The sequence below is a fragment of the Homalodisca vitripennis genome, unplaced genomic scaffold, assembly GCF_021130785.1.
Source record: "Homalodisca vitripennis isolate AUS2020 unplaced genomic scaffold, UT_GWSS_2.1 ScUCBcl_7136;HRSCAF=14682, whole genome shotgun sequence".
Lineage (NCBI taxonomy): Eukaryota > Metazoa > Arthropoda > Insecta > Hemiptera > Cicadellidae > Homalodisca > Homalodisca vitripennis.
This window is the reverse complement of record NW_025783243.1, coordinates 1-12,103: the sequence shown is the minus strand read 5'-3', so window position 1 is coordinate 12,103 and position 12,103 is coordinate 1.

The window sequence follows — 12,103 nt, the reverse complement described above, 5'->3', positions numbered from 1 at the left end:
TCAAGTTTCCAGCACTTCTAGAAGTATGTTAGAATTTGTATCTATATATCAGTGAGTGAGTGAGTGAGTCAGTTTCACATGTGGCTGTATATATATTAGACTCGCCTTCGGCTCGCTGGGGGCTACGCCCCCAGGCCCCCATGATGTAGGCTTGCAAATTCGGAGATTAGCGGATAAATTTACGCTTGCAAATTCGGGGATCAGCGATTAGTTCCGAGAATTATAATTAGAATCTGTTTATTTTGATTTTATCCTTGGATTTCAGCTACGACTTCTCGTTTAGCCAGGACATACCATTGAAGAAGAGTCTGCACTGGTTAGCTATTGTGAAATGTTTAGTGTAAATATAATAAAACACCGACCCTAAGTCAATATTATAAAATTGCTTAGGGAGTATAATTTTCTCAGGAGTGTATCTAGTCATGCCAGGAAATTCTCTAGGGGGGGGGGTTTAATGTTACCGGTGGTTAAGTCATCAGGGGATTTGCTTTACTCAGAAGAGTATCTGGTTATACCTGGTAATTCCAGGGGGTTTAATGTTAAGACACTTGGGCCGCTTTTGGAGGGTGTTTGTTTCTGTAAACATTCAGGAGTTAATCTAGTCATGCCAGGAAATTCCCAGGGGTGATAATGTTACCGGGGGTTAAGACATCAGGGGGTTTAATTTCCTCAGGAGGTTATCTGGTCAAACAAGAAAATTCAACGGGGGTGGTCAGTGTTACCGGGGGTTAAGACAACAGAGGGTTTAATTTACTCAGGAGGTTTTCTGGTCAGACCAGAAAATTTAAGGGGGGGTTAATGTTACCCGGGGGTTAAGACATCAGGGGGTTTAATTTCCTCAGGAGGTTATCTGGTCAAACAAGAAAATTCCAGGGGGGGTTAGTGTTACCGGGGGTTAAGACAACAGAGGGTTTAATTTACTCAGGAGGGTTTCTGGTCAGACCAGAAAATTCCAGGGGGGTTAATGTTACCGGTGGTTAAGGCATCAGGGGGGTTTAGTTTATCCTGGAGGTTATCTGGTCATAACAGGAAATTTCCGGGGGGGATAATGTTACCTGGGGTTAATGACACATGGGCCTATTTTAGAAGATGTTGTGTCTGTGAACATAGTAAAAATTCACTTTATCCCTAATATACTATTGACGCTTAGCTAACGTTCAACCAATTTGTAATGTGGAGTATATTCACTCGTTAACTGGATTAGCGGTATTCAGGGAAAGTTTATGTCCGAGCATTAGATTAGGGATCTTGGAGTTAAAAGAATACCTATTTTATCGAATTATCCAGATTTAACCAAAGTTTTGAATTTAAAGGCATTTGCGGCTAAGCCGTTAGAGATACAAGAAAAAGTGACTAGACCTTTCTTGTCAGAAATTTAATCTAAATACTTATACAGCCGCACGTGAAACTGACTTACTCACTCACTGATATATAGATACAAATTCTAACATACTTCTAGAAGTGCTGGAAACTTGAAATTTGGCATGCAGGTACCTTTCGCCGTATAACCAACAGGAAAAGTCTGAAAACCGGGAATTTTAAATTTTAAACCCCTCAAAAAAATTAAAAACCGGTTGAAAACTGGTTAAAAACTGGTGTAGTTTTTTGCTTTCGAGCCGTCTAGCGACTAAACCGTAGGTAGTAGCTCAAATCTAATTTTTAAGGGGTTTTAGCAAATTTTATGATCTACAGAATGGGCACAATATATACTTCCCCGCATCTCTACCGGGCCACCTGAAACATGCTCTCAAATTCGAAAATATTGTCAAATTTTGACGATTTTCGCTTGTAGATTTTCGTTTGAGGCTCTGTAGCGTCTAAACCGTAGGTTGTAGCTCGGATCTGATGATGAATAGTTAGTGGGGAATGAAGTGCTCTACAAAATAGGTCCAGTGACTTTTTGTCCTATCTCGTGTGGTTAAGCGTCAAAACGCGGGAATGTTTGACATTCCAGAAATCTTTTTGCTTAAAATAAAGTTTCGAGCCTGATAGTGGCCGAACGGTAGGTCGTAGCTCAAATCTGATTGACCCATCAAATTAGCAAATTGCGCGATCTACATAAAAGGTCCAGTGACTTTTTGCTCTACCTCCAGTGGTTCAGCCGAAGAACGTGATTATGTGCAATTTTTACGTGAAACTTTTGTTTTCGGGCTCGATAGCGGCGAAACCATTGGTCTGAGATCGAAATAAGACAAGCGTTGGAGTTAGGAAATGAGGTGATTCTACAAAAATTTGCCAGTAACTCTTTACTCTATCTCCATTGGTTTGGCCGCAAAACGCGTTTTATCCCCGGTAGAGATGCGGGGAAGTATATTGTGCCCATTCTGTAGATCATAAAATTTGCTAAAACCCCTTAAAAATTAGATTTGAGCTACTACCTACGGTTTAGTCGCTAGACGGCTCGAAAGCAAAAAACTACACCAGTTTTTTAACCAGTTTCAACCGGTTTTTAATTTTTTTGAGAGGTTTAAAATTAAAAATTCCCGGTTTTCAGACTTTTCCTGTTGGTTATACGGCGAAAGGTACCTGCATGCCAAATTTCAAGTTTCCAGCACTTCTAGAAGTATGTTAGAATTTGTATCTATATATCAGTGAGTGAGTGAGTCAGTTTCACGTGCGGCTGTATAAGTATTTAGATAACCGTTAGAGATATGACAAAAAGTGACTGCACATTTCTTGTCAGAAATTTAATTTTGTCTTTCGATTATGCCATCAGATTTAAGCTACGACCTATAATTTAGGCAGTACAGAGCTTAGGACAAAAGACTGCACTGGGCAGTTTAAAAATGTCACGTAAAACTTAAAAAATCAATACTTAAAACGCGTTTTGCGGCCAAACCAATGGAGATAGAGTAAAGAGTTACTGGCACATTTTTGTAGATCACCTCATTTCCTAACTCCAACGCTTGTCTTATTTCGATCTCAGACCAATGGTTTCGCCGCTATCGAGCCCGAAAACAAAAGTTTCACGTAAAAATTACAAAAAAATTGCACATAATCACGTTCTTCGGCTGAACCACTGGAGGTAGAGCAAAAAGTCACTGGACCTTTTATGTAGATCGCGCAATTTGCTAATTTGATGGGCCAATCAGATTTGAGCTACGACCTACCGTTCGGCCACTATCAGGCTCGAAACTTTATTTTAAGCAAAAAGATTTCTGGAATGTCAAACATTCCCGCGTTTTGACGCTTAACCACACGAGATAGGACAAAAAGTCACTGGACCTATTTTGTAGAGCACTTCATTCCCCACTAACTATTATTCATCAGATCCGAGCTACAACCTACGGTTTAGACGCTACAGAGCCTCAAACGAAAATCTACAAGCGAAAATCGTCAAAATTTGACAATATTTTCGAATTTGAGAGCATGTTTCGGGTGGCCCGGTAGAGATGCGGGGAAGTATATTGTGCCCATTCTGTAGATCATAAAATTTGCTAAAACCCCTTAAAAATTAGATTTGAGCTACTACCTACGGTTTAGTCGCTAGACGGCTCGAAAGCAAAAAACTACACCAGTTTTTAACCAGTTTCAACCGGTTTTTAATTTTTTTGAGGGGTTTAAAATTTAAAATTCCCGGTTTTCAGACTTTTCCTGTTGGTTATACGGCGAAAGGTACCTGCATGCCAAATTTCAAGTTTCCAGCACTTCTAGAAGTATGTTAGAATTTGTATCTATATATCAGTGAGTGAGTGAGTCAGTTTCACGTGCGGCTGTATAAGTATTTAGATAACCGTTAGAGATATGACAAAAAGTGACTGCACATTTCTTGTCAGAAATTTAATTTTGTCTTTCGATTATGCCATCAGATTTAAGCTACGACCTATAATTTAGGCAGTACAGAGCTTAGGACAAAAGACTGCACTGGGCAGTTTAAAAATGTCACGTAAAACTTAAAAAATCAATACTTAAAACGCGTTTTGCGGCCAAACCAATGGAGATAGAGTAAAGAGTTACTGGCACATTTTTGTAGATCACCTCATTTCCTAACTCCAACGCTTGTCTTATTTCGATCTCAGACCAATGGTTTCGCCGCTATCGAGCCCGAAAACAAAAGTTTCACGTAAAAATTACAAAAAAATTGCACATAATCACGTTTCTTCGGCTGAACCACTGGAGGTAGAGCAAAAAGTCACTGGACCTTTTATGTAGATCGCGCAATTTGCTAATTTGATGGGTCAATCAGATTTGAGCTACGACCTACCGTTCGGCCACTATCAGGCTCGAAACTTTATTTTAAGCAAAAAGATTTCTGGAATGTCAAACATTCCCGCGTTTTGACGCTTAACCACACGAGATAGGACAAAAAGTCACTGGACCTATTTTGTAGAGCACTTCATTCCCCACTAACTATTATTCATCAGATCCGAGCTACAACCTACGGTTTAGACGCTACAGAGCCTCAAACGAAAATCTACAAGCGAAAATCGTCAAAATTTGACAATATTTTCGAATTTGAGAGCATGTTTCGGGTGGCCCGGTAGAGATGCGGGGAAGTATAATGTGCCCATTCTGTAGATCATAAAATTTGCTAAAACCCCTTAAAAATTAGATTTGAGCTACTACCTACGGTTTAGTCGCTAGACGGCTCGAAAGCAAAAAACTACACCAGTTTTTAAACCAGTTTCAACCGGTTTTTAAATTTTTTTGAGGGGTTTTAAAATTAAAAATTCCCGGTTTTCAGACTTTTCCTGTTGGTTATACGGCGAAAGGTACCTGCATGCCAAATTTCAAGTTTCCAGCACTTCTAGAAGTATGTTAGAATTTGTATCTATATATCAGTGAGTGAGTGAGTCAGTTTCACGTGCGGCTGTATAAGTATTTAGATAACCGTTAGAGATATGACAAAAAGTGACTGCACATTTCTTGTCAGAAATTTAATTTTGTCTTTCGATTATGCCATCAGATTTAAGCTACGACCTATAATTTAGGCAGTACAGAGCTTAGGACAAAAGACTGCACTGGGCAGTTTAAAAATGTCACGTAAAACTTAAAAAATCAATACTTAAAACGCGTTTTGCGGCCAAACCAATGGAGATAGAGTAAAGAGTTACTGGCACATTTTTGTAGATCACCTCATTTCCTAACTCCAACGCTTGTCTTATTTCGATCTCAGACCAATGGTTTTCGCCGCTATCGAGCCCGAAAACAAAAGTTTCACGTAAAAATTACAAAAAAATTGCACATAATCACGTTCTTCGGCTGAACCACTGGAGGTAGAGCAAAAAGTCACTGGACCTTTTATGTAGATCGCGCAATTTGCTAATTTGATGGGTCAATCAGATTTGAGCTACGACCTACCGTTCGGCCACTATCAGGCTCGAAACTTTATTTTAAGCAAAAAGATTTCTGGAATGTCAAACATTCCCCGCGTTTTGACGCTTAACCACACGAGATAGGACAAAAAGTCACTGGACCTATTTTGTAGAGCACTTCATTCCCCACTAACTATTATTCATCAGATCCGAGCTACAACCTACGGTTTAGACGCTACAGAGCCTCAAACGAAAATCTACAAGCGAAAATCGTCAAAATTTGACAATATTTTCGAATTTGAGAGCATGTTTCGGGTGGCCCGGTAGAGATGCGGGGAAGTATATTGTGCCCATTCTGTAGATCATAAAATTTGCTAAAACCCCTTAAAAATTAGATTTGAGCTACTACCTACGGTTTAGTCGCTAGACGGCTCGAAAGCAAAAAACTACACCAGTTTTTAACCAGTTTCAACCGGTTTTTAATTTTTTTGAGGGGTTTAAAATTTAAAAATTCCCGGTTTTCAGACTTTTCCTGTTGGTTATACGGCGAAAGGTACCTGCATGCCAAATTTCAAGTTTCCAGCACTTCTAGAAGTATGTTAGAATTTGTATCTATATATCAGTGAGTGAGTGAGTCAGTTTCACGTGCGGCTGTATAAGTATTTAGATAACCGTTAGAGATATGACAAAAAGTGACTGCACATTTCTTGTCAGAAATTTAATTTTGTCTTTCGATTATGCCATCAGATTTAAGCTACGACCTATAATTTAGGCAGTACAGAGCTTAGGACAAAAGACTGCACTGGGCAGTTTAAAAATGTCACGTAAAAACTTAAAAAATCAATACTTAAAACGCGTTTTGCGGCCAAACCAATGGAGATAGAGTAAAGAGTTACTGGCACATTTTTGTAGATCACCTCATTTCCTAACTCCAACGCTTGTCTTATTTCGATCTCAGACCAATGGTTTCGCCGCTATCGAGCCCGAAAACAAAAGTTTCACGTAAAAATTACAAAAAAAATTGCACATAATCACGTTCTTCGGCTGAACCACTGGAGGTAGAGCAAAAAGTCACTGGACCTTTTATGTAGATCGCGCAATTTGCTAATTTGATGGGTCAATCAGATTTGAGCTACGACCTACCGTTCGACGGCCCACTATCAGGCTCGAAACTTTATTTTAAGCAAAAAGATTTCTGGAATGTCAAACATTCCCGCGTTTTGACGCTTAACCACACGAGATAGGACAAAAAGTCACTGGACCTATTTTGTAGAGCACTTCATTCCCCACTAACTATTATTCATCAGATCCGAGCTACAACCTACGGTTTAGACGCTACAGAGCCTCAAACGAAAATCTACAAGCGAAAATCGTCAAAATTTGACAATATTTTCGAATTTGAGAGCATGTTTCGGGTGGCCCGGTAGAGATGCGGGGAAGTATATTGTGCCCATTCTGTAGATCATAAAATTTGCTAAAAACCCCTTAAAAAATTAGATTTGAGCTACTACCTACGGTTTAGTCGCTAGACGGCTCGAAAGCAAAAAACTACACCAGTTTTTAACCAGTTTCAACCGGTTTTTAATTTTTTTGAGGGGTTTAAAATTTAAAATTCCCGGTTTTCAGACTTTTCCTGTTGTTTATACGGCGAAAGGTACCTGCATGCCAAATTTCAAGTTTCCAGCACTTCTAGAAGTATGTTAGAATTTGTATCTATATATCAGTGAGTGAGTGAGTCAGTTTCACGTGCGGCTGTATAAGTATTTAGATAACCGTTAGAGATATGACAAAAAGTGACTGCACATTTCTTGTCAGAAATTTAATTTTGTCTTTCGATTATGCCATCAGATTTAAGCTACGACCTATAATTTAGGCAGTACAGAGCTTAGGACAAAAGACTGCACTGGGCAGTTTAAAAATGTCACGTAAAACTTAAAAAATCAATACTTAAAACGCGTTTTGCGGCCAAACCAATGGAGATAGAGTAAAGAGTTACTGGCACATTTTTGTAGATCACCTCATTTCCTAACTCCAACGCTTGTCTTATTTCGATCTCAGACCAATGGTTTCGCCGCTATCGAGCCCGAAAACAAAAGTTTCACGTAAAAATTACAAAAAAATTGCACATAATCACGTTCTTTCGGCTGAACCACTGGAGGTAGAGCAAAAAGTCACTGGACCTTTTATGTAGATCGCGCAATTTGCTAATTTGATGGGTCAATCAGATTTGAGCTACGACCTACCGTTCGGCCACTATCAGGCTCGAAACTTTATTTTAAGCAAAAAGATTTCTGGAATGTCAAACATTCCCGCGTTTTGACGCTTAACCACACGAGATAGGACAAAAAGTCACTGGACCTATTTTGTAGAGCACTTCATTCCCCACTAACTATTATTCATCAGATCCGAGCTACAACCTACGGTTTAGACGCTACAGAGCCTCAAACGAAAATCTACAAGCGAAAATCGTCAAAATTTGACAATATTTTCGAATTTGAGAGCATGTTTCGGGTGGCCCGGTAGAGATGCGGGGAAGTATATTGTGCCCATTCTGTAGATCATAAAATTTGCTAAAACCCCTTAAAAATTTAGATTTGAGCTACTACCTACGGTTTAGTCGCTAGACGGCTCGAAAGCAAAAAACTACACCAGTTTTTAACCAGTTTCAACCGGTTTTTAATTTTTTTGAGGGGTTTAAAATTAAAATTCCCGGTTTTCAGACTTTTCCTGTTGGTTATACGGCGAAAGGTACCTGCATGCCAAATTTCAAGTTTCCAGCACTTCTAGAAGTATGTTAGAATTTGTATCTATATATCAGTGAGTGAGTGAGTCAGTTTCACGTGCGGCTGTATAAGTATTTAGATAACCGTTAGAGATATGACAAAAAGTGACTGCACATTTCTTGTCAGAAATTTAATTTTGTCTTTCGATTATGCCATCAGATTTAAGCTACGACCTATAATTTAGGCAGTACAGAGCTTAGGACAAAAGACTGCACTGGGCAGTTTAAAAAATGTCACGTAAAACTTAAAAAATCAATACTTAAAACGCGTTTTGCGGCCAAACCAATGGAGATAGAGTAAAGAGTTACTGGCACATTTTTGTAGATCACCTCATTTCCTAACTCCAACGCTTGTCTTATTTCGATCTCAGACCAATGGTTTTCGCCGCTATCGAGCCCGAAAACAAAAGTTTCACGTAAAAATTACAAAAAAATTGCACATAATCACGTTCTTCGGCTGAACCACTGGAGGTAGAGCAAAAAGTCACTGGACCTTTTATGTAGATCGCGCAATTTGCTAATTTGATGGGTCAATCAGATTTGAGCTACGACCTACCGTTCGGCCACTATCAGGCTCGAAACTTTATTTTAAGCAAAAAGATTTCTGGAATGTCAAACATTCCCGCGTTTTGACGCTTAACCACACGAGATAGGACAAAAAGTCACTGGACCTATTTTGTAGAGCACTTCATTCCCCACTAACTATTATTCATCAGATCCGAGCTACAACCTACGGTTTAGACGCTACAGAGCCTCAAACGAAAATCTACAAGCGAAAATCGTCAAAATTTGACAATATTTTCGAATTTGAGAGCATGTTTCGGGTGGCCCGGTAGAGATGCGGGGAAGTATATTGTGCCCATTCTGTAGATCATAAAAATTTGCTAAAACCCCTTAAAAATTAGATTTGAGCTACTACCTACGGTTTAGTCGCTAGACGGCTCGAAAGCAAAAAACTACACCAGTTTTTAACCAGTTTCAACCGGTTTTTAATTTTTTTGAGGGGTTTAAAATTTAAAATTCCCGGTTTTCAGACTTTTCCTGTTGTTTATACGGCGAAAGGTACCTGCATGCCAAATTTCAAGTTTCCAGCACTTCTAGAAGTATGTTAGAATTTGTATCTATATATCAGTGAGTGAGTGAGTCAGTTTCACGTGCGGCTGTATAAGTATTTAGATAACCGTTAGAGATATGACAAAAAGTGACTGCACATTTCTTGTCAGAAATTTAATTTTGTCTTTCGATTATGCCATCAGATTTAAGCTACGACCTATAATTTAGGCAGTACAGAGCTTAGGACAAAAGACTGCACTGGGCAGTTTAAAAATGTCACGTAAAACTTAAAAAATCAATACTTAAAACGCGTTTTGCGGCCAAACCAATGGAGATAGAGTAAAGAGTTACTGGCACATTTTTGTAGATCACCTCATTTCCTAACTCCAACGCTTGTCTTATTTCGATCTCAGACCAATGGTTTCGCCGCTATCGAGCCCGAAAACAAAAGTTTCACGTAAAAAATTACAAAAAAATTGCACATAATCACGTTCTTCGGCTGAACCACTGGAGGTAGAGCAAAAAGTCACTGGACCTTTTATGTAGATCGCGCAATTTTGCTAATTTGATGGGTCAATCAGATTTGAGCTACGACCTACCGTTCGGCCACTATCAGGCTCGAAACTTTATTTTAAGCAAAAAGATTTCTGGAATGTCAAACATTCCCGCGTTTTGACGCTTAACCACACGAGATAGGACAAAAAGTCACTGGACCTATTTTGTAGAGCACTTCATTCCCCACTAACTATTCTTCATCAGATCCGAGCTACAACCTACGGTTTAGACGCTACAGAGCCTCAAACGAAAATCTACAAGCGAAAATCGTCAAAATTTGACAATATTTTCGAATTTGAGAGCATGTTTCGGGTGGCCCGGTAGAGATGCGGGGAAGTATATTGTGCCCATTCTGTAGATCATAAAATTTGCTAAAACCCCTTAAAAATTAGATTTGAGCTACTACCTACGGTTTAGTCGCTAGACGGCTCGAAAGCAAAAAACTACACCAGTTTTTTAACCAGTTTCAACCGGTTTTTTCTAATTTTTTTTGAGGGGTTTTAAAATTTAAAAATTCCCCGGTTTTCAGACTTTTCCTGTTGGTTATACGGCGAAAGGTACCTGCATGCCAAATTTCAAGTTTCCAGCACTTCTAGAAGTATGTTAGAATTTGTATCTATATATCAGTGAGTGAGTGAGTCAGTTTCACGTGCGGCTGTATAAGTATTTTAGATATGCCCTCAGATTTAAGCTATGACTTATAATTTAGGCAGTACAGAGCTTAGGACAAAATACTGCATTGGGCTGTTTTTATGAATTTTCCGGGGGGTTTAATTTACTCAGGGGATTATCTGGTCATACCAGGAAATTCCGGGAGGTGGGATTATTGATACCGGGAGTTAAGCCACACTTGTGCCTCTTGGAGTGTGTTGTGTTTGTGAGTGTATATAAAATTCACTCTGTCCCTAATTACTATTGAACTTCGCTAACGCTCAGCCAATTAACGCTCAGCCTAGTCACTCGTTTTTACTTAATAATACAAACTCAATTTGGAACTCATAAACGAACTGCACAAATTTTAGTCAGAAAAATCAAAACCCCAATAATTGCCAATTAAAAAAAAAAATATTTTACCTTTGAGAGCGTATAACATGCTTACGGTAAGATATACAATGAAAAGCAACTTAACTTTTTTTGTAGATCCTATCAATAGCTATTTATAAATGTTTTGATATTTAAGCTAGCACAAATCGGGTCAACTGCTATGGACTCCAGTAACAAAATTTTCACGTCAAAATTACAAAATATTGACATTTATTAACCAAACCGATGGAGGTTAGAGCAAAAGCTCACTGGACCTTTTTGTAGTCTGACTAGTTTTGAATTAAAAATCAAATTTTTATTATGTACTATAGTTAAGGGTTTCTCCACAATAAAGGCCATAAAACACAAAATATCACGTAAAAACTCAAAAAATCAATAATTTAAAAACGCGTTATATGGCCAAACTGTTTGAGGGATAGGGCAAAATGTTACTGAACCTTTATTGTAGATCACATGATTTCCTCCTAAATCAAAATGAAAATTTGTTTTTGAGCTACAACCAACCGTTTAGCCGCTATCGAGCCCGAAAGTTAATTTTGAAGCGAAAATTTCCCAAATATTTTCACTTAATCGAGTTTTGCGGCCAAACCAATGGAGATAGACTAAAATGTTACTGGGTAACTTTTTTTTATCACCTCATTTCCTAAATCCAACTTTTGTTTTATTTTTGACCACCAACCAATAGTTTCACCGCTAATCGAACCCCCAAAAACAAAATGTTCACGTAAAAATTGCACATAATCACGTTTTTCCGGGCAAACCAATAGTGATAGGGCAAAAAAGTCACTAGAACTTTTCTGTAGATTGCGTAATTTGCTAATTTTGATGGTCGATCAGATTTGAGCTACGACCAACGGTTCGGGCTCCATCGGGCCCAAAACATTATTTTCAGCGAAAAAATCTCTAAAATGTTGAATATTAGAGCGTTTTGTCGCTTAACCATGGAAGACAGAGCAAAAAGTCACTGGACCTTTTTTGTAGTTCACTTCATTCCTGGACTAATGATTTTCCGTCAGATTCGAGCTAGCTCTAACGGTCCGGTCCGCCCGCTATCGGGCTTACAAAAAAGCCTGAAAGTGAAAAATGCACGAATTTTCTCGAATTTTATTGGGGTTTAATACTTTTGGAATTAAATAATTTGTTCAAGCTCTGATTTTCATTTCTGTTTGTTTTTTTTAACTACCATACGAAAAGTTGAGTAAAATCTCCTTTATCCGGATTAACTGGGACTAGAAATGATCCAGATAAACGAAATCTAAATAAACTGGGAATAAAGTAATATTTTTGACATTGAATAAATTGTTCAAGCTCTAATTTTCATTCTGTTGTCTCCTATCTACCAAAGAAAAGTTAAGTGCAACCTCATTCATCCGGATTAATCGATACCAGAAGTGATCCAGATGAACAAAAAATT